The 21,316-nt window shown below is 35.2% G+C and overlaps 1 pseudogene; it reads right to left on the reverse strand.

The window, feature by feature from the left end:
- Positions 1-5,546: 5,546 nt before the first annotated feature.
- Positions 5,547-20,544, reverse strand: LOC133860211 (tricyclene synthase TPS4, chloroplastic-like; annotated as a pseudogene).
- Positions 20,545-21,316: the final 772 nt, after the last annotated feature.

The raw sequence follows: 21,316 nt of genomic DNA on the forward strand, positions 1-21,316 counted from the left end.
AGATTTGTAGATATTGTGTGTAATTATTTTTTGTTCGTAAATATTTGCTTGTTAACAAATATGTTATTAATTATTTGTTTGTGTAGTATGATTTCGTGTTGGTTTTGGGTAAAATAAATGTTGCGTTATTTGTGGTCGAAAATTACAAAACTTGAAAAATTCAAAAAAAAATTTAATTAACCCAAATAAATTTTAAAAAACAATAAAAAAAGTATTTTTAAAAAAAAAAATCCGAATTCAGTTTTTTATTTAATTAAAATTTTTATTTAATTATTTAATTGTATTTTTAATTAAATTAAAAATACAATTAAATAATTAAATTTAAATTTGATTTAAATAAAAAACTGAATTCGGATTTTTTTTTTTTAATAAAAAACAGTTTGACACGCGTATTGGAATACACGTGTCAAATTTGACACGTGTATTCCAATACACGTGTCAAATTGTGCAGTTTGTAACATGCACATTTGACACGCGTAATACGCGTGTCAAACTGCACGTGTCTAAATGTTTGACACGTGTACGACACTGTACACGTGTCAAACTGCACGTGGCTATTTGCTGCAATTTTTGTAGTGAACATACAGTTGGTTCAGATTTATAAAACTTATATATATATATATATATATTCAATTCTATAATATATGAAAATAATAGTTTCTTTGTGAGTAGAATAGTATAAATTTCAACCATAAAATTTACATATAGCATATAGTTTTCAAACTTAATTTTATGTGTATAAGTTATGTACACTGTATTTTCAAAGATTTGTATGATTAATAAGATAATGAGTTTAATTTTTTTTTTTTTTTTAAAAATTAATACAACACTGATTTTTTTTTTTTTAATGTTTATTTTGGCAAAAAATACCAATTTGACACGTGTAAAAATACACGTGTCCAAAGTGGACACACGTATTAAAGACACGTGTCCATTTGGACACGTGTATTATTACACGTGTCCAGTTCGACACGAGTATTTTATACTCGTGTCCAAATGGACACGTGTAATAATACACGTGTCCGTTTTGACACGTGTCTTTAATACACGTGTACAATTTGGACATGCGTATTAAATACACGTGTCAAAACGGACACGTGTATTATTACACGTGTCCATTTTTGACGCATGCACAATTTGACACGTGTCTTTTGAGACACGTGTCAAATTTGACGCGTGTCTACAGTAACGGGTACTGTAGACACGTGTCAAACTGCAGCGATTTTTGTAGTGGTTGAATATATCTGTTTTGAATGATTTGAGTACTTTCAAGTATATTGAAATTATGATGATGTTTTGAAGTATGAATATGATATGTGGAGTTGGAATGAATAGTGTGACTAAATGTATGGTTGGAAACTTTTGTAGACTATGATTGCATTGTAAATGAATGTGATTTTGAGTGAGTTATAAAATTAGGAACATGATGCATTGCGTGTTTAAGGGCACAACCTTGAGTTACGACTCTATGTTAATGTAAGTGATGAACTTTTGTAGACTATGATTGCATTGTAAATGAATGTGATTTTGAGTGAGTTATAAAATTAGGAACATGATGCATTGCGTGTTTAAGGGCAAAACCTTGAGTTACGACTCTATGTTAATGTAAGTGATGACTCTATGTTAATAGAAGAGATGATTCTATGTTAATGCGAGCTCCGACTCTATGATAATGTGAGTGACGACTTTATGTTAATGGAAGTGATGATTCTATGTTAATATGAGTTTCGATTCTATGTCACCAGAGCCTCGGCTCATGACACGGGCATGTGGATACATATATTGCGATGTGATGGAATGTGTTGTGATGGAATGTGTTGTATGTCTTATATATTGTAGTTTTACTAAACGTATTATTTGCATGATTTAAATGCATTAAGTTTTTGAGTGCATAGATGATTGCATTGTCTAGAGGTAGAGATACCCGCGTCTATGTAAAGCCTCGTGAGTTGTCAATGTTCTTCAACTATCACATTGATGTTCAAAGACAATTTGCTAGAAGGTTTAGGCTTGGTATTATGGGATGCTAACATCTATATAAGGCCTCGCAAGTTGTCGTTGTTCTTCAGTTATGATATGCTAGCATATTAGAGTCTAACTCTAATACTCGCATGATCACATTGACGTTCTAAGGCAATTGGCTTGGAGGTTTAGGCTTAGTATTGCCAATTTCTAGTAATATGGATGTCTTAGTACCGATAACCAAATGCCATTTTTAAGCTTATGGGTTATGTGCATGTGAATATCCTCGTGTGTATATAAATCTAAGCAAACAAACCACAAAGTATTATCGTAGGTGAGGTCGTACGTAGTTGTTTCTATAATGGAACTCCTATGTATAATCTTAGTTGCCTAGTATGTTTAAATGTTTTCTATTAGTCGGTGTTTGCTATATCAGCTATGAGGGCTTCTCAAACAAAACTTTATAAAATTGGTAGCTGTTATAGTGCTCACAAGACTATAACGGAAAAGTTGGTTTTTTGTGAAAACTCAGTGAATAGTATACCTCTGAGGTCTTAGTATATTTATTTATGTTAAGATGGTGGGCTCATAATTCCACCTATACGGATGTGGCAAACCCCCACAACCGTATAGATGATGTTCCTCTAGATACAGGTATTCAAGTCGTAGTTGATGGTGTTGTAGAAGGATACTTGGGATGTTATGACTAAAGTTCGCCGTAACGGTCGTAATTAGTGGACCACGGGTTGTCAACCTGTTTATAGGTTTGGTTAATGGCTTGTGACGCTTGTGTCACTTATTCTTGGAAACCCATTTCTGTTAAGTATTCATATTGAGAAAAGACTAAAACAGATAGATATAATATGGCTCTTTGTTTATGATTATTTGTAAAAGATGTTTATGTTATGATTTTCGCTATTTAGGTTTATGTTTTCCGCTGCATAGATGGATAAATGTTATCAATATCTAGTGCGCCTACTCCTAGGGAATTAGAGATGGCTGCTGAGATGGAACGTTTGAAGACTTTGTGCGAAGAGCAAAACACCAAATATGCTGCGCAACAAGAAGAGCTGGCAAGTGTCAAACGTATGGTAGCCATGATTATGACGAGAAAACAACCATCAATGGAAAACAACCAAGAAGGTGATGTCTAGCTGTTGTCCTTGCCAGATTATAGGTTTCAAATTTTTTGGGTTTTAATTATGTATTTGAACTTGAATTCTGTAATATATAGGCGTTTGAATTTTGAAATATGTAAGCTAGCTAGTACGTAGATTGTTGTTGTGAAGAATTTGAATTTGGATTTGCACAGACTGTTGTTGGTACCATTTGGATTTCGATGATGTTGCAGGTTTTGTATTAAGGAATTTTATATTAAAAAAAAATGTATTTTTTATTTGTCCAGAATTTTTCCAGATGGTTTGGGCCCAAACCATCTGTAAAATTATGCCAAACCATCCACAACAAATTCCGGACGGTTTGGACAAATTCCGAACGGTTTGAGCTCAAATCGTCCCTAAATAGTTACGGACGATTTGGGACCAAACTGTTTGTAAATGATTACATACGGCTTGGCCCAAACCGTCCAGAACCCAATTTAGTGACTTATTTTCCTAGACAATTTAAAACCGTCCATAAAAAACCGTCTGGACCTTTTTACAGACCGTTTTTTGCAATTTTTGGACAGTTTGAAACCGTCCAGAATTGCAAAATTTTCTGTAGTGTGGTGAGTTGCAAACATGTATAGTAAAAATCATTGTAAACACTTGCCAAAAACTGAACTCTCTAATTTATATGAAATTTCCATATCTTCGGCGTTCTGATGTTTCTTGCAAGTAAAAATTTGAGCTTGCCGAGATTTTAGATAAATGCTATCCACAAATAGGCGTCTTATGTAGATATTGACTATTATAGGACCTATCCACTAATTTTAAACCTTTTACTCCTCTAATTTTAAATGTTTTACGCTTGTGGAATTCCTATATGAATGCGAATCTCATTTGCTTCCTGACAATTCCATTTGTTAATATCATTACTCAATTGTGTGGATATAATAGAAACATTTTAGTTAATTTAATACACATATGTACGTTTATGTGGATATCGAGCATAGAATAGCACATTAGATGCTAATATTAAAAATACAATGAAAAAACCCATGCATAGGGTGGGTTATAGGCTAGTATCCATAATAAAATTTAAAGCCATGAAAAATACTATCGCTTTAATTCTCTATATTTTAATCATTGAATTCTCGATTTAATCTCTTGATTATTCTTTTACTCTTTATATCATATTTCTTTGAGTACATTTCATTTTATTAACTCTTTACAAAATTAATCAAGCCTGGAATTTGGAATAATCAATTCAAATTAAATTTATTTAAAAGGCATATTTCATTTCAAATTAATTACGGATTCCATATTGAGGAGCAGTGTTCCCACAAATTACAATGATACATATGATGACCCAACACATCGAGACTTTGACAATGAATATCACACTCCTAAATGTTTTAAAGTGACATCCACTTTAAATTTGAGTTTACATTCCTTTCATGAAAGAGAGTCAATGCTAAAAGCAGCCTTGAGTTGAAGTTATTCAATTGATCGTAACTTGGACAATATTAATGATTGAAAATGCTCGTTTTGTGGTTGCGGTAAAAACGGGAAGAGTAAACACAAGTACAACAACTCGATAAAAAAGTTGGTAGACAATTGATCTTTTGGTGCTTTTGAACCATTGGCATAATTTAGAAATATTTGACAATCTTTGAAAGTTTTAATGTTGGACTAAATTATTCTCATATTGTGGAACTTTCATTTTCAATTGTTCATTTTCATGATCAGTAAAGTCTTGCAGATAAAACTCGTTTATTAACTAACAAATATCATTAATTTTGATGTAAATTTAACTTAAATTCATATGAGACCTACTTTTTTCGAGGCTGTATGAAACCACATTTCTTTGTATACTTAATTTTTTGAACTGTTTTTTAAAGGGACAATGGCCAAATTATTTTTTTTTTTTGAAAAATATATATATATATATATATATATATATACACTAAAGTATATTCATATAGAACTTTTTAAAAGTGACAGGAGGTCATTGTGAAGAAAAAGTCTTTATAGTCATTCTTTCACCTTTCTCGGTAATGTTACACTTGCCAATTAAGTGTTTTAGAAAATAATTCTAGAAGTCATTTTTGTATCCCTTAATAATAATGTGGCTTTTAAAATCATCATTTCATCAAAATTTAATAATAATCTATTAACCGCAAGCTCAATGGTAATTTTAAAAGCCACATTATTTTTGGAGCGATACAAGAGTAACAAAAGAATGACTTCTAGCATTACTCGTTTTAAAGTGTTTTTGTTTTGAGTTTGGGTAAAATCGTAATTTAAATACACTATTTATGTTTTAAGTTATTTATTAATATTTACATTAAAAACACAAAATTAGAGATAGAAAATAACAATGTATTCAAACGTAGCCAAAAGCTACTTTATTTGGAATCTATTTTTCACTCTTAGCACACGTTTCCGCCACACATACATGTTCGTAATTTATTATCATTATTCTTATTTTCTGAGCATACATGTTCGTAATTGATAGAGAAGGATATATCTCTCATTGAGTAAAATAGGCTCTATTATCAATGAAAGGACTCGATTTTTCGCTCTGGTGTCTGGAGCTCCGTGCCTATCTTCATATTGGTACGTGCATTGGGCAATCCGAGCATGGTTGATTGCTGTTACCACTAAAGCTTCTCCAAATGGAGAATCAACTTCTTGCTCTTCATTCATCTTTTTCCAAGTCCTATCAATCATGTTACGGATGTGTTTCTCAGCAACTTCCTCAGAAACACCAGTTTCACGCATGTAGCAATGGATTGAATTCGCAGTTTCGCCTCTCTTTAACTCTCCCCGTATTTCAAATAAATAGCTTAATATGTTAGTGTGACGTAGTGGTTCCAATGATGATCCAATTGACCTTAATATTCATTTTACACAAAAAGACACTACGAAATATTATTTTGTAAAAAGAATACTTTCAAAGTGCTCAGATCATTACGAAGTCGAAAAATAATGGACGGCCAACACAAAAGGTCGTGGTATTTTTCTAAGCCCTCAAGTGCGTGCCACTACAAAAAAAAAAAACTGCATTTTGCCACATGTAAATAGACACGTGACACGTGTTAGATCCGGTTGTAACTAAATGCACATTTTGCCGCGTGTACTGAAATACACGCAGCCAAGTGGCCACTTGTATCACAGTACACGCGACTGACAGTCAGCCGCATGTATTAAGTACACGTGACAATTTGTTAAAAATTTAAATTTAATTTTTTATTTAATTCTTTTTTATATTTGTTTTTTAATTTAGTTTTTATTTTTTAAAAAAAAAATTGGGTTAATTACTTTTTTAATCTATTTAATTTTTTTTTTTTTTGGTAATGTTCTTATTTCCAGCCTAAAATATCGCAAAATCTATTTTACCCCAAAATATCACAAAATCAAATTACACAAATCAATAATTAATAACATATTTATTAATTACACAAATCTTTACAAACAAAAAATAATTACAAAAAATAAACATATTCATTACTAACAAAAAATAATTACAGGAAATAATTACACAAAATATCTACAGATTTGGAGGGTGTCCCTGCGGATCAGGAGGTATCGTGGTTGGCGTGTACTCGCCAACTAGTGATTGCTGCGCATGGAATGGTGTAGCGAGGGATGGTGTAGTGACAGGAGAGTGCTGGCTCAACCGTCGTCGTGTAGGTGACAACGGACCAATCGTTGTCGCATTACCTGCAAGTAATAAAAACAATTAAAGTATATATAGGTAAATGCAAATTTAAATAAGTAATGAAAACAAATTGAAAATAATTTTGTCGTATACACAATATAAATCATACCTGCAGATGCACTACTAACAGACGACGTACGACCTACATTTGCAGGCGAATACTACTGAGCACCTACTGTGCCATGTGATACTCCCATAGAGGATATGAATGCCTCGAACTGTCGCATGCACTACTCCAAGACGCATTTCTCTCTCGCTCAACACGTAGCATCTCCCGAATTTTCGCCATCTCCCGAGCATGCTCAGTCCAATCCCAAGATATGCCCTCGGATGGTCCCCCTTGTGAGCGAGCCCTGTACGAGAAACACGTCCCACGAATAGGAGTAACGTTCGGCCCAACCTGGCGAACCCTCCCCGCATACTCAGGCCTCCCAACCGCCTGTTCGTACACGTCGTTCAGTGCCCAACGCATCGTGTCTCCTGAGACGCTCTGCATGGCAACAGGATCACTGGATAAACCCTGCGTCATCCTCTCCTGTACGTCGTCAACGTAAAGTACACATGTATTAAATAATGCCATAACACACGCATAACTTAGAAATATAAGTAAAATAGATCAGTAGCATACGCATAAGACCCATGTACGTTCATTCAGGTAAGTGCTGTCATTCCTTGTGTGCGTCTTCACGAACGACTCGGCACAAATGGGGGGCGTGCCAGATGTACATGCCTGTCGCCATCAAGTTGAAATATATAACAAACACTAGAGTGAGAAAATAGTGTAAAAAAAAAAACAATTAGCAACAAGTATGAAAAACATATACATATATCTGTTTATACCTCATCGTGATTAAATCTGGCATAACTTTGGAGCCCAGATAATGAGGGTGGTCATTCTGCTCCCCCAGCCGCTTCATCCATTTAGAAGTCGCCTACGCATTGAACATTTCAAAAAAATGTAAGCATTGACACACTTAAAGTAGTAATAATATTAAATGAACTATTATTAAAAATAAGCTCCAATTTTGTAATACAATCAAAGATCTACATACCCTTTTTTGCTCAGTGCACCAATCGCTCAGCAGGTACTCCACATCTGCTGCGTCAAACTTCTCAAAAACTTTCTCTGGCACTCGCGGACATATAATCTCGGGTGTGCCACCGTCTTGAATATGTAGCTTGGTTTAAAACTTCGACTTCCACGATCGGTGCTTACGGCCAATATCAGCCCACGCTTCGTGCTGTGCCTTGCGCTCGTCAATAGATACAGGTAGATAAAACTCTTCCTACACATTCAATTTAAGCATTAATTTTAACAGTTCAACAAGAACTAAATTTTAAGTTTAATTTAAATACATAAAACATATAAATAAATAAATAAATTAGATTCATAAACATACCATCAACGCGTCCCACATAACGTTCTTAATGTTCTTATCTACTTTTGCCCATTCGTCTCGCATATGTATGTAGGACCCGCTCCTGATAAGCATGCCCGTAGCATGCCTAAAATGATTGCAGGCTTGTCCTATGGGTTGTATTGCAGCATTGTACTGGAACACAATCTTCTTCCCCCTCGGGAGCACCCAATTCCTCTCGGGGTCCCTAACCACCTCATAATAGATGCTCCTGTCTGGGTTGTACCCTAATAAAAAAATATACAACATTTAATTGTTTAACACTAAAAAACTTAATTTTATTAATAAATTTTAAATTCAATTTATATTTTTTTCAAACTTAATATTAATTATTAGTAACATTATATGAGTTTTAATGATGTATAAATATGTACTTACTCATCAACCGAATCAGGTCAGTCTGTATGCGATGGGTCGCTGGGTCGCCTGCATGCTCCTCACTAACCCCATCCACTGAAGGAGGCTGCTGATCATCATCTAAAACCATATCCTGTGGGCTATCGGGGGCCAACTAATCAAGACCCAACATCGCAACGTCCCCCTCATAGGGAATCTGGCTCCCCCCCAAAATCTGGCATCTGACTCTCACCAGAAACCGATACCTGGCTCTCCCCAGATAGCAGCACCTGGCTCTCCCAAGGCGTTGGGCCCTAGCTCCCTGCTGGTGCTGGCAACTGTCTCAACCCCATAGCAGGTCCCTGACTCATTGCCGATGCTAGCATCTATCTTAACCCCATACCCTGCATCTGCATCTCTCCCGTCTGTGTCAGCGGAAACCTATCATCCTGTGTCTCACTATCAGATCCACATGACGTAGGTCCAGTATAGGGATATGGAAAGTACAGCGCATAACCACACTGGCCCAGCCCATCATAACCCTCTCGCACCCACCATCGAGTCACGTGACCTGGTGGGGTGATTCTCATCTGCGAGAATGCCGGCGGCTCCGAATAAGGAGAACAAGAATATCCAGCTGTGCTGGTCTGCCCGCGATCTGACGTGGGAACGGCCACCGTACCCGACAACAATGGTCTATAAGCGGCATCTGGGTGGTGTGGCCACCCCGCAGTATATAGTGGCACCAAAGCTATGGGCGTGGTCATGGGGGGCACGGGTAGGCATGGTGCCCGATATGCACAAGGAGGGGGTCTCTGGTCCATCTATACCTGCGAACAAATGTAGACAAATTAATTAAAATTTGTATTTTATATATTACTAATGAATATGCAAATTAAACAATAAGATTTATGCAAATAAAAAAAATATATTGAGTTTATGCGAATTGTACCAAGAATGAATATAGCAATCATTGTATAACGGGAGCTTCAATCGGATTAATGTCGGGCCTGTTGTGCTTGAATTCGTCATTTATATCATGCAGATGAGTAGTTGTTAATACAAGCGGTACGCCGTCGTGATAGGTTGTACCTGCATCATTACTCCCTTCCCCCTGACCAATGTCGTACACGTTGCGCAGTTTAGTCCTCACGGCACAAACCCAATTCGGATTCCTTCCATCTTTGACGAAAAATACTTGGTCTACCTGAGATGTGTAAGACTCGTCAGTAATTAGTTCTCCCCTGTGGACGAGGTGATTGAAGTTGACAAACACTAGGCCATAGTCGTCTATTCTGAATCCTCTGTCCATCGTGGGGTCCGCCCAATTGCACTTGAATAGGACGTATGTAGTTCGGTCATAGTACTCGACCTCAACTGTATCGGTTAACTGCCCGTAGTACGTCTCCCCTTCAACGGTTGGCACACATACGCCATTGTTCTGAGTCCTCCTTCCCACATCATGGGCAAGCGTACGGAACAGTTTTCCGTTTACCACATACCTGTTATACTTGACTGCTGTCTCCTTTAGCCCCCTACAACGCATAACCAACTGTTGGCCCAATCCCTCCCTACGTTGATCGTCCAGTCCATCGACCTATGTTATAATTTCAAATATTATAGACCACATTGGTTAATTACGGCATATTGCTAAACCCTATCTTCAAATGGGGCTGAACATCCTTAAATACTATATACGAAAATACCACTATTTCCTTACATATGCACGATACCATTCGCAGAACTGCTCATGATATTGGGCTTCAATAAGAGCATCTATGACACAACCCCTATTGCATGATCGCCTATGAGCGTCTTTGTGCATCCTACATTCAGCGGATATAATTATATAGTAATTATTATTAATAATTTTATTTGAAACCTGTTAAATATGTAAACACTACTTATATCCACAAATGGAGGTACTCTTCAGAGTTGAACACAACATAACGATGAATTTGGTGCATTGTCAACCGGTTCAGGCTAACTCGCATTCCCGCCCCCTTGGAACCATCAGGATTTCTCTGAGGTCTGTTGTGGAAGGTTGGTGCTTTTGGGTTGAACAGAACGCTACCAGCTCGATCGCTATGTAACCCTCCGCAATGCACCCATCAATGGCCGCTTTATTGCGCACATTAGACTTGAAACCCCAAAGGCTCTTGGTGTACACACATACACATCAAGAGATTGTCCTCGTTTAGGAAACCAATTACATCAAAATATTTAATATATATATATAGTGAAATTTTACCTCTCTGCCGGGTACATCCACCTATACTGCACGGGCCCGCTGAGCCTACACTCGCGTACAAGATGCACGATCAAGTGAACCATGCTGGAAAAAAACCCTGGAGGAAATACCTGTTCCAGCTTGCACAATGTGATACAGACGTCACCCTGCAGTCGGTCCATCTCATCTTGTATTAGGTTGGTTGAGCATATGCCTCTAAAAAATGCAGACATCTCCACAAGAGGTCTAACCACTTTATCTGGCAGTAACTGGCGCAATGCAATTAGGAGAAGCTGCTGCATCAGTACGTGGTTATCATGGCTCTTCAACCTCAAAATTGTACGTTCCTTGAGTCGAACACATCGTGAAATGTTAGAGGCATATCCGTCCGGGACATCGTGTGACAGGCAACGGCATATATGTCTTACCATTTGTGGCTGTGAACGGGTGCAACTTCGGTCTCAACCTCATTTCCTGCAAGTCCAGCCAAGCTGCCAGGTTGTCCTTTGCTTTCCCTTTGATGTCCAAAACAGTGCCAAGTATATTGTCCATGACATTTTTTTCTATTTGCATGATATCAAGATTGTGCCGGAGCAAATTGTCCTTCCAGTACAGCAATCTGAAGAAAATACTTTTTTTCTTCCACACAACATCATCAGAATTTCGTTCACCCGTCATGCGCTTCTTCTGTTTCTTCTTACCAGCGTCCTCATCCCCAAATGCAATCACGTCCAATTGTTGGAGGATCTCGTCCCCGAATGACACGTTTGGAGTGTATTCTAATTCTTCAGTCCCATCCAATGTTCTTCTGTTCAGCCGTCACAGATGTTCAGTTGGCAAGTATCTCCTATGTCCCATATAACAAAATTTCTTTCCGTTCTTCAAATATTTAGAACGTGTCGAATGCATACAGCAAGGACATGCCTTCACACCTCTGTTCGGCCAACCGAATAAATCTGCATATTCAGGCAAGTCATTTATTGTCTATATCAACTGAGCTCGCATAGTAAAATTCTCCATCTTTAAAGCATCTAATGTCCGTACCCCTACGTTTCACAGCTCCAGCAGGTCATTAATCAATGGCTGAAGGTAGACATCGATATCCATACTAGGTGAGCTCAGTCCAGGGATAACGAGTGACAGGATGAACGACGTCTGTTTCATGCACATCCAAGGAGGCAAATTGTACGGTACAAGCAATACAGGCCATGTGCTGTAGGATGTACTCACGTTCCTAAATGGATTGAATCCATCTGCTGTCAATCCAAGCCACACGTTCCTACTGTCTGCCATAAAATCCGGATGTAGAATGTCGAATGATCTTCATGCCTCACCGTCGGCGGGGTGCCTTAATACGCCATCCTTGGTGCGGCCTTCTGCATGCCATCTCATATAATGCGCAGTATGCTCCGACATGAATAACCTTTGTAGCCGTGGGATGAGTGGAAACCACCTCAACACCATCACTGGACGTTTTTTCCTCGACGATATGACCTCACCATCCTGATCTAAATGTATATCAACCCTCCACTTGGATTCTCCACATACGGTACATGAATCTAATTCCTTATTGTCTTTCAGAATAACATACAGTCATTACGACACGCCGGAATCTTTTCATACCCGAGACCCATGGAACTGAAGAACTTCTTCGCCTTGTATGTATTAACTGGCAAGGTCTCATCACAAGAAGGCAATAACTGACTAATAAGCTTGAGAATATCTGAAAAAATTTTGTTGCTAATACCTCCAACGCACTTCAAGTTGTACATGTGTACAGTAGCACTCAGTTTACTATGCTTTGTCCAAGGATGAAGTGGCTTCTCGGCAGTCTTTAACAACTCGTGGTGTTAGCCTTATGGCGTCAATCCAATTATATTGCAAATATTTTGATGATAACAAATTATATCTTGTTGCTCTAATGTATTTACTTCAAGTATGATAGTTGCAAAGAACATTCGAGCACACATTCTCAAAGGACCAAAAAGAATCTAAGGCATTTGGAATTCAAAGCAAGAAGCCCTTAAGCTGTGAAGAACACAAGATTGAAGAATCCGTATTTTATTAGGGTATTCGTGTAAAGCTCTTATATGATTGAACTCCTGAGGCTCCTTACTCTAGAATGACCTTAGGACCCTTCATACATTGCATACATGGATTTTTGAAATACGAAAAATACATTAAAATCAGATTTCAAGTATAAAAATTCTGCTGGAATTTATTTTGTCTTTGAAAACCAAATTTCAGATTTGAAAAGTTAGCTACCCACGATTTCTGACTTTGAAAATCTGGTTGCCAACTTGAAATGTTAGCTAGCAACAAACTCTGACTTTGAAAATCTGGTTGCCAACTTGAAAGATTAGCTAGCAACGAATTCAAACTTTGAAAATCTGGTTGCCAACTTGAAAGGTTAGCTAGCAACAAACTCTGACTTTGAAAATCTGGTTGCCAACTTGAAAGGTTAGCTAGCAACGAATTCAAACTTTGAAAATCTGGTTGCCAACTTGAAAGGTTAGCTAGCAACGAACTCTGACTTTGAAAATCTGGTTGCCAACTTGAAAGGTTAGCTAGCAACGAATTCAGACTTTGAAAATCTGGTTGCCAACTTGAAAGGTTAGCTAGCAACGAATTCAGACTTTGAAAATCTGGTTGCCAACTTGAAAGGTTAGCTAGCAACGAATTCAGACTTTGAAAATGTGGTTGCAACTTGGAAAATTAGCTAGCATAATTCAAATTCTCTCCAACGGTTATTTTCTTGCTTGTCCTATAAATACATGACCTTAGATCTCATTTTTATATCATTCAATCAAGTGAGAAACAAGCAAGCTTAGAACTCAAAGCATTCTTTCTTTCATTCAAATTCATTTGAGCCTTCAAGTTCATTTCATACAAGAGTTCTAGTGAGAGAGATTTTGTTGTAAAAGCCTTATTGTATATCCTTCTCAAAAAGGAGAATTGTTATTGTGAGAGAAATCTCAAACCCGATCCACAATCTATTGTATCAAGAGGGTTGGTGTGACCCTTGTGAGGTGTGAAGGAGATTTTTCCACCTTGTGAAGAAGAGTAAGTTACTCTTGAAGTGTAAAGGTTTTAACTCCACCTGCAAGGAGTTTTGTTTAGTGGATTGAAATCTCAAGTGGTGTGCTTGGGGAGTGGACGTAGGTCAGGTGGACCGAACCACGATAAATCGCTGAGTTTGAATCTCTCTCTCTATCTCTTCATTATTGTTCCAATATTTATATTGTTTGCATTATACTGCATTTTATATTGTTCTATATTCTTAATTCAGTATAATTTTTATTAAGAGAAAAGTTTGCCATCAACCCTATTCACCCCCCTCTAGGGTTGATTATCTGGGTAACACGTGGTACTTCAATGCGTCCCCTCCAAAGGTTCCTTCATTAACTTCTTGCGATTGGCTACTGAAGGCTTCACCTACTTTGTGCACGCCGAAGGCGTCACGCAACATGGCGTGCATGTCACCACCCTGTTCCAGGTCTCCGTCTTGTTCTGTGCATTCAACTGGTTCAGTGCTACCGACAGCCGAATTTGTGACACCGGGATGACTTGGACACTGACCAGGAACAGCCCACCAGTCTCACCGTGCATATACCACAAACTGTATCCCGGAGTCATTCCCCTTCCCCCTGTTAGGTGGGCAAGAATGTAATCTGGGGCGTACCGCTGGTTATTCCGGCAATAATTACAGGGACAATAAATTTTGCCATCAGCGGCCGTACAGTTACGAATGGCAAATTCCACGAACGCTCTACACCCATCATTATACTGTGTCGTACCCCTACGTGCTGACATCCAAGACTTGTCCATATTTATCTGTATGTGATTTAACAGGCTGAAACAAATTCAGTTATTTCATTTCAGCAATTAAAGTGCTTAAATTCCTTAGAATACGAACTTCTTAAGAATTTAACGTAGTCGTTGATCTTGTTTAAATTTAATGTTTGTTTTAAATTGTTGATTCAGAGTATTGTTTTAAATTATTTTAAATAATTATTAATAACATGGCCAATGATATTGTATTGTAAATAAGGTTTAGGGTTTAGGGTTTATTTAGGGTTTAGGGATTAGGGTTTTAGGGTTTAGGGTTTAAGGTTTAAGGGTTATTTAGGGTTTAGGGTTTTAGGATTTAGTGTTTAGGGTTAGGGTTTAGGTTTAGGTTTTTTTTTAAAAAAAGGGTTTAGGGTTTATGGTTAGGGTTAGGGTTTTGTTTTAGGGTTTAGGGTTAGGGTTATTTTTTTTTTAAACAAAAAGGGGTTTAGGGTTAGAGTTTTTGTTTTGTTATAGGGTTTAGGGTTAGGGTTAGGGTTTTGTCTTAGCATTTAGGGTTTAGGATTCGGGTTCTTTTTTTTTTTTTTTAAGGGTTTAGGGTTTAAGGTTAGGGTTTTGTTTTAGGGTTTAGGGTTAGGGTTCTTGATTTTTTTTTAAGGGTTTAGGGTTTAGGGCTTAGGGTTAGGGTTTTACGGTTTTACGGTTATGGTTTTAGGATTTAGGGTTTAGGGTTTAGGGTTTGGGTTTTTTTTTTAAAAAAAAGGGTTTTAGGGTCAGAGTTTTTGTTTTGTTATAGGGTTTGGGGTTTAGGGTTAGGGTTAGGGTTTTGTTTTAGGGTTTAGTGTGTTTAGGGTTAGGGTTTAGGTTTTTTTTAAAAAAGGGTTTAGGGTTAGAGTTTTTGTTTTGTTATAGGGTTTGGGGTTTAGGGTTAGGGTTGGGTTCTTTTTTTTTTTTTTTAAAGGGTTTAGGGTTTAGGGTTTTTGGATTATGGTTTTTTTTTAGGGTTAGGGTTCTTGTTTTTTGTTTAAGGGTTTAGGGTTTAGGGCTTAGGGTTAGGGTTTAGGTTTTTTTTTAAAAAAAAAGGGTTTAGGGTTAGAGTTTTTGTTTTGTTATAGGGTTTGGCGTTTAGGGTTAGGGTTAGGGTTTTGTTTTAGGTAGGGTTTAGGGTTAGGGTTTTTGTTTTTTTTTAAGGTTTTAGGGTTTAGGGTTTTGGTTAGGGTTTCTGTTTTTTTTTTTAAGGATTCAGTTTGTTTTCTCCGTTTAAAATTTGCTTCAAAAATTACTTGACCATTTTATACAAACGTTCACGGCATATTTATTATTTTTAGGGTTTATATATATTTGTAACATAAATTATTGATTATATTTATTGATTATGGTATTGACTAAAAATTGTTCGTTATGATCCTTTTATTATCAAGTTGAAAATGATGGGGAGTTTGTTTTCTCCGTTTAAAATTTGTTTCGAAAAATACTTTACCATTTTATAAAAACGTTCACGACATATTTATTATTTTTATAATTTGTGTATATATTTGTAACACAAATTATTGTTTTTAATTATTGATTTTAATTTTGGATGAAATTGTTGGTTATGATCCTTTTATTATAATGTTAAAATAATGGCGATTTTCCTTTTTCTGGTTTTTTTCTTAATAATTGCCAAAAACTGATAATAGCAACATAAAGTCACGTGGCACCGCAAAACCAAAAAAATAACAAAACAATATATATCACCAAAAAATGAAACTGTACGCATATTTCCCATGCATAATGACCAACCGCAACAAAACATAAAATATAATAGAACAATATATACACAATCGCAACAAATTATCAGTAACATTGCATGAAAAAAAAAAAAAAAAAAAACCTTAATCTGTTTTAAATTGCTAAATCCACATACTAGAAAAGAAAAGCAATTAAGAAAATATCCAAACAAATACATTAAAATGTACTAAATTTATTATAGCAAAAACATAACCAAATAAAATGTAAAAATTACTCACAATCGTGTGTTATGTGGTGTAATATATGATTCTTGTATTTTTCGTACCTGCATTTTTGGAGAGAAAAAAAAATTTAATAACTGAAAAAGAAAATAAAATAAAAGGAAAACCACACGTGTGGTTTTACTAAACGAGCAAGTTCAATAGAGAGAGAGAGAGAGAGAGAGAGAGATATTAGAGAGAGAGCTAGAGAAAGGGCATGTCACCGAAGGGAAGGTCGGCCACGTGGTGGTCGGGGAGCTGGCCGGTGGTGCAGTACTGACGGAGAGAGAGAGAGAGAGAGAGAACACACCGTGAGATAATACACGGTCGAAAATGGGTAGCTTCCTCTGGAAGCTACCCATTTAACGATTTTTTTTTTTTTTTTGCAAATGTTTATATATATATATATATATATATTATATTTAAAAGTAATGGCCAGGTGGTGCGCGGGAATTGTCCTGTGCGCCTACCTACACAAATTTTGGCCACATGGCCAATTCCCTTATACACGTCGCCATTTGTATATTTTTGATATGTGTGTGTGTGTGTGTGTGTGTGTGTGTGTGTAAACACAAACCGGAACCTAAGTATATGTACTATATATAGTGCTAAACCCTAAAACAAATATGATTTAGGGGTTTATATAAACTCTAACCCATAAAAATAAACCCTAAACCGTAACCGTAAAACTAAATCATAAACCCTAACCCTGCGTATATATATTGTATAATATTTTAAGTAAAATTAAAATACTATATATAAATATATATATTTTTGTTGTTATTTGTAAAACGTAAATACGAACCCTAACCCTGAGAGTATGTACTATACATGCTACAAATTAAGCACTAAGACATAAACCATAAACCATATATAAGGAAATCAACCTTTGAACCCTACTATTTACATATAGCACATAGTCATAAAACCTAATCCTAAGTGTATATACTATATATACCTTTAAACCCTAACTATATATAACCATAAACCATAACCCTAAAAGTATATACTATATATAGACATAAACCATAACCCTAAAAGTATATACTATATATAGACATAAACCATAACCCTAAGTATATATACTATATATAGCCATAAACCTTAATCCTAAGTGTATATACTATATATAGCCATAAACCCTAACCCTAAGTGTATGTACTCTATATAGCTATAAACCCTAAGCTTAAGTGTATATACTATATATAACTATAAACCCTAACTATATATAGCCATAAACCATAACCCTAAAAGTATATTCAATATATAGACATAAACCATAACCCTAAGTTTATATACTATATATAGCCATAAACCCTAATTCTAAGTGTATATACTATATATAGCCATAAACCCTAACCTTAAGTGTATGTACTATATATAGCTATAAACCCTAATCTTAAGTGTATATACTATATATACCTATAAACCCTAACTATATATAGCCATAAACCCTAACCCTAAAAATATATTCTATATATAGACATAAACCATAACCCTAAGTGTATATACTATATATAGCCATAAACCCTAACCTTAAGTGTATGTACTATATATAGCTATAAACCCTAACCTTAAGTGTATATACTATATATACCTATAAACCCTAACTATATATAGCCATAAACCCTAACCCTAAAAGTATATTCTATATATAGACATAAACCATAACTCTTAAGTGTATATACTACATATAGCCATAAATCCTCATCCTAAGTGTATATACTATATATAGCCATAAACCCTAACCCTAAGTGTATGTACTATATATAGCTATAAACCCTAACTTTAAGTGTATATACCTATAAACCCTAACTATATATAGCCATAAACCCTAACCCTAAAAGTATATTCTATATATAGACATAAACCATAACCCTAAGTGTATATACTATATATAGCTATAAACCCTAATCCTAAGTGTATATACTATATATAGCCATAAACCCTAACCTTAAGTATATATACTATATATAGCCATAAACCATAACCCTAAGTGTAGATACTATATATAGCCATAAACTATAACCCTAATTGTATGTACTATATATAGCTATAAACCCTAACTCTAAGTCTATATACTATATATAGCCATAAACCCTAACACTAAGTGTATGTACTATATAAGGGACTAAACCATAAGTATACTATTTATATATAGGAGGGAACCCTAAAAATAAGTGCATTTACTATATATAGCCATAAACCCTAAGGTTAATTAGGGTACACACAAGTCATTATAAATGTATATAGTTTCTAAACCGTTTACATGCATGCATATATTATGCATATATGTATATAGTCTTAATTATAGGTTTTTTTAACTTTTTTATTTATATATATATATATATATATATATATATATATAAACGTAGAAATGTTTAAGGCGATGGTCTACAAAACCAAACCTTAATTTGGTGTTATATATATATATATATATATATATATATATATATAGAGAGAGAGAGAGAGAGAGTTAGTGTATATATATATATATATATATATATATATATATATAGTACAATATGCAAATTAGTGCTAAATTGCTAAAGTCTAAAATAAGACAAAATTTATTTGTAATACGTCCATAAATGTAAACGCTAACCCTAATTAGGGTTAGAGTTTACTTATAAGTATATCATATATAAGGAACTCAACACGTAAACCTTAAGTATAATATTTACATATAGCATATAGCCCTAAAACCTAACCATATGTGTATATATATACTATATATAGCCGCTAACTCTAACCCTAAGTGTATATACTATATATAGCCATAAACCCTAACCCTAAGTATATGTACTATATAAGGGACTAAACCATAAGTATACTATTTATATATAGCACGGATTTCTTAACAATAAGTGCATTTACTATATATAGCCATAAACCCCAAGGTTAGGGTATATACAAGTCATTATGAATGTATATAGTTACATCAACCATTTACATGCATGCATATATTATATATATATAGATAGTATTAATTATAGGTTTTTAAACTTTGTTATGTATATATATATATATATATATATATTAAACGTAGATGGTGTACAAAACTAAACCTTATTAATTTTGGTGTTATATATATATATATATATAGCAATAGCACAAATCTAAGATTATGATATGTACGCGTCATTATGCATGTATATAGTTAAAAAACTAAAGTTTTTTTCTCTTTTTTTTTTCAAAAAAAACCTAAATACAATGATTTATATGCATAGTGTATAAAATGAGTCATTATGCATGTATATAGTAATATTATTATGCATAGTATACAAAACCTTAATTACATTTTTTTTATTAATATATATTTGATTAAAAATAGTTGGTCACGTGTATTAATACACACGGCCATATACAAAACCTTAATTACATTTTTTTTTATTAATATATATTTGATAAAAACAGTTGGCCACGTGTATTAATACACGTGTCCAATATGGACGCGTGTATTTTATACACGCGGCCATTAGTTTTCCATGTACAAATAGCCACGCTGTCATAAAGACACGTGGCTATTTGGCCGCGTGGCTACAGTAACAGTTACTGTAGACACGCGGCGAATTACAGTTATTTTTGTAGTGTGCTTTGAGAACTTTTGATTCAAGAAAAAATAAGAATGAACAAGGGCGATCGCCCCGGAAACGGATAGCCATGCATTGTCAAGATAGTCCTCGAAGGTTGGCATATCTTTTTGGGAACACCACTTTGCTTCTTGTAGGAATGTTTTGCACAGATCAGCCCACTAAAATAAAAGAAGAAACTCCACGATTATTAGATTTAATATTTCATACGAACTACGATTCATGTAAAAAACAGAAAACTATAGAATGATTGCATATACCTCTTTTGTTAGGTATGGAAGGATCGATGTTTCTCCTTTCTCCTTAAGAGTGTCATATACCATCTCATTAACAGTGTTGTAGAGAGCTAAGAAGCATAACTACATATAGTGTGGAAGGTCTTTCACGGCATTGATATCCATCAAGAAATTAAACGTACGCTTTGCTTAATCGTATAACATAAAGGTTATAAGTATGGGTTACATTACAAAAGTTTCTTTCTTCTTCTTCTTTTTTTAAAGGGATGAGAGGTGTATTCGCCAGCCCCATCAGTTTGAAGTTGCTTAATTTTGTAAGATAAAAGGTTTTCAATTAAGCATTTAAATATGATAAAACACTCAAGCATGTTCGATTTTTGTTTGAGAGGAAACAACCATGAGTACCGTGAAAAATCATCAATGAAAATAGTATAGTATTTGCATCCACTTATTGAGAAAACAGGAGATGTCAAAATGTCACTGTGAACAAGCTCTAAAGGGAAATGAGTAACAGTTTGTGATTTGGGAAATGGTAGTTGTCGACTCTTAGCAAGTTGACAATCTATACAAACTGAATCAGTCTTAGAGGTTGTTACAGGAAGCTGACTTGAACTTATTATTTGCTGAAAGATACAGTATTGTGGATGACCAAGTCTTCTATGCCAAGTAGAAAATAATGTCTTTGCTCCCAAAAAAGCAATGAGCATGTGGAGCTTATGCTTAGAAATTTTTTTTAGGTTCACTAGGGAAAGGCCACCCTCACTAGCCCCTTGCAAGAGAATCTCTCCAGTTTGGTTGTCCTTCACAAAAAAATAAGAATTGGTTAGTTTAAAAAAGCAACTGCATGTTATCTTTGCAGAATCTTAACTTACTAATGCTACATTATATATGTACTCTCACTTGTATGTCAGTACAAAACCCCAACCACATCGATCTA

The sequence above is a fragment of the Alnus glutinosa genome, chromosome 2 (genome assembly GCF_958979055.1).
Source record: "Alnus glutinosa chromosome 2, dhAlnGlut1.1, whole genome shotgun sequence".
In the NCBI taxonomy this organism is placed as follows: Eukaryota; Viridiplantae; Streptophyta; class Magnoliopsida; order Fagales; family Betulaceae; genus Alnus; species Alnus glutinosa.